The 3424-nt window shown below is 36.4% G+C and overlaps 1 pseudogene; it reads right to left on the reverse strand.

Annotated features, from left to right (window-relative positions):
• Nucleotides 1–2937: 2937 nt before the first annotated feature.
• LOC150055453 (thymosin beta-15A pseudogene) lies at nt 2938–3086 on the reverse strand (annotated as a pseudogene).
• Nucleotides 3087–3424: the final 338 nt, after the last annotated feature.

The raw sequence follows: 3424 nt of genomic DNA on the forward strand, positions 1-3424 counted from the left end.
AACTCTCTTATAAAATAAAGTCATCTCAGTCTTGTGGGTTTTTTTAAGTCTCTTTGCTGTTATTTCATCAACATGAGACATCTCTCAATACTTCTTCATCCATATGGACAAATCAGTATACTCAGATTTTCTGGTTCTCCACTCTGATTCCATGTTCTATTTTCTAACAGTCATAGGATTAATTATTAATAATACTTACTAGTAATCACTTGTCACTTAAATATGTTTGGGACTGAAATACCCACTCAGAATGAATGTCAGTCAATACAGGCTGACAGTTGTAATTATCATATAGAACAGACTTTAATCACTTTCTTGTGACTAGAAATGAATTGCAAATTCAGTGAGATCCCTCTGAATATAAACTCTCAGCACAGATTCTGGAAGAGGAATTAAGTAGGCATGAGTTTACCTGTGTTTTGCTCCTTTACTTTTTTTCCTGTGGAAATGGAATGGAATCTTGTAGATGCCACATATAGCCCTTTGTGTGTATTAAGAAAAGTTACAAGAATGGGCCCACACAATAAGAATAGTAATGGGATTAAAAAAAAAGAAACTGGGCTGGGATGTAGTTCAGTGGCAAAGTACTTACCTAGCAAGTTCAACATCCTGGGTTTGATCACCAGTATCAGAAAAAAAATTAAAGAAGAAAACACAAAAGAATACAGTTAAAAAGCCAACAAAAGAAACAACAATATTTGAGTTTCTCCATGAAACTTTGATCCATATCAAGTCATCACACAAGGCAAGCAAGCTCTGCTACTAAAGAAAACCAGCAACCGGTTTTCTTAACTGCAAATTGTGGATGCCCAGGAACATTGTTAAAGCCATTCTGAGCCTTTTTTCTTATTTCTAAGCATAATTCTCCTAAGTAGAGCAAATGATTATTTGTCCAATGAGAAATCCAGAAGCAGGTGGTTCTAGGACTCCCCTAAGCAAGCCAAATTTGCACCAAGTTCTCATACTGTCTTGTCAACTCGAGTTTCTCTGAAGAATTGAACTCATCCTTGTAATCTCATGGTCATTGACGAGACGATTAGCCATGAAGATGCTTTTCCTAGAAATTCAGGTAAAATACCTGATAAAGGGACTAGGGTTGACTGAAAATTCTAGCTGTTGCAACCCTTGCTGACCCACTTGGTAAGAGATATAGCCATAGCCCTCTTAACCTGCTTCCAACGATTAAACCAGGAATGGTGCTCAAAGATGCCTATTTTCTAGTAATTTTCTATATGGCTGAGAACACTGGTTTCATAATAGCTGCGAATGTGTGTGCAAAAATGCCTTTAATGGGGAAAGTTGTGATTGCTAAGGGCTTAGACTCTCAGAAAGAAGGGAGCTTCCGAGACCTAATTAGAAAATGGCTTAGCCAAAAAATGACGGGGATGGGACGGGGGTAACAATGTTTGACAAGAAATAATGTTACATATGTGATTGTAACCCCTCTGTACATCACCTTACCAATAAAATCAAATTTTAAAAAAGAGGATGGGGTTTAGGTGGTGTCTGAGGAACAAGTTACTTACAGTAGTTGTCCTGAGATCCACTGTACAGATGGGAATTCTAGCTAATACTACTGAATTAATTCATTTTTTTCTTAATTTTACTTTAGAAAAGGCAAATGGAGAAATGGTTTACCAAACAAGAGTGGAAAGGTGAGTGTGTGGTTTAAGTCAACCTACACTCATATCTGCAAATTCAAAATTAATATTCTAATTTACAAATATTTTGAAACTTGGAGTTCTGGTATGGATTAGCCTGAAAAAGTATTGAGAAGCTTTTTCATTTACTGGAATAGTTTGTGGGGTTCAGAGCTACCACTGTTTAAAAACTATCAGTATAGAGAATAAGCTCAATGATTATACAAAGTGCATGCTCTAGCTTGTAGAAATTTGAATTCCAACCCCTCATTGGCTTATCTGTGTATTCACAGAATTTCACTTTGGTCTGAGGTCTTCTTATCCATTCTTTTCTTTTCTATCCTACTCAATACTTGTCCTGTATGGATCATGTTAGGAAGCTTCTACCCTTTACTCATTTCCTTCACACTCAAGCCCAGGACAAAAATCTTGTATGTTTAATCATTTTTGATTTGGGCTTTTTCTTTCATTTGTTCATTTTGTTTTTAAGAATCCAACAATTACAAATATTAAAAGATGTCATGTTCTTTTCTAATTTTTATTGCCAACTCATTGTATAAATATGTTACAATTTCGTACGTTAGATAACTAGTACAATGCATCCTGATCAATATTAACTCTTCCATCATTTCCCCCCTTTTTCACACTTTCATCAACTATTCAATGAGAAAAGATAACTTGTAAAGTAGTCATAGACACTTTTCTTTGTTACCTGTTTATTTTGTCCAATAAATGTGACTTTATAAGAAAAGTTGCAGAAGATTTTCTCTAAGACTTGTTTGTCAGAATTGACTAAGAAAATCACATATAGCAATACCGGAAACTAACAAATTGGTTAATTATTTAGATAAAATAAGCAACAAAAAACATTAAATAATTAAACAGTGTTGTGACTCTTGTCAAAATTCAAATATCAATGCAGAGGAAATGGAACATATATGTAGACGTGTTCATGAAAATGTTCATTATTGGGACTTCTCTTCCTGCTTTATTTTTTTGCAAAAGCATCCAACTTTTTATTGATTATGAAGCATTTACTAGATTAAAAGTGGCTTTCTGTGTTACACACAGAGCCATCAAGGGTGAGATTACTGTGATGTGCATCTGCTGTCTGGAATTTCCCTTTAAAAACAAACTTACGGGAACCTGGCTACTGCTGACCTTTCAGGGAACATGGTGGGGGAACCATCTGCAGGTGTCTCACATTGCTACACATAATTTAAAAAAAAAAAACAAAAAACAAAAAAACAAGCCTCCCAGCTGGTGTTGAGCTTGTTCTTAAGAGGATATCCCCATTTTAGGATGCTTGGATACATTCCTTCTCCTGCTGGGTAGTTTCCTTTGAGGGAAGAGTGGTTGGGTTTTTTGTCCCCCCTCAGTATTAATTTTCTTCAATTTTGATCGGTCAAACTTCTCCATTTCAGACATGTCTGGGTTATCACTCATCTTCAGTAAGAGGCTGGAGGCCTGGTGATTCCCCCTGGGCTGAAGACGAAGGCTTGCCGGTACTGGACAAGTTGGGTCCCTGCTTCACTTTTAACCTACTATTTATAAACCCTATGTCATTGACTTCATGTAGTAATTACAGTGATTTTAGCGAGAATCTTGGAATAAATGAATGGAAAGCCTCCATCCTGTCGATTCTTCAGGATAGCTTTCAGGATAGGATGGCTTCATGAAAGTCATTTAGCTAATAAAGAGTAACAAGAAAGCTTATGGAGCTGGGGCCAGGAGTTTGGCCTAATGGTAGAGTGCTTGCCTAACATGCACGAAGACCTGGAGTC

The sequence above is a fragment of the Megascapheus bottae genome, chromosome 13, assembly GCF_031878675.1.
Source record: "Megascapheus bottae isolate mThoBot1 chromosome 13, mThoBot2.hap1, whole genome shotgun sequence".
Lineage (NCBI taxonomy): Eukaryota > Metazoa > Chordata > Mammalia > Rodentia > Geomyidae > Megascapheus > Megascapheus bottae.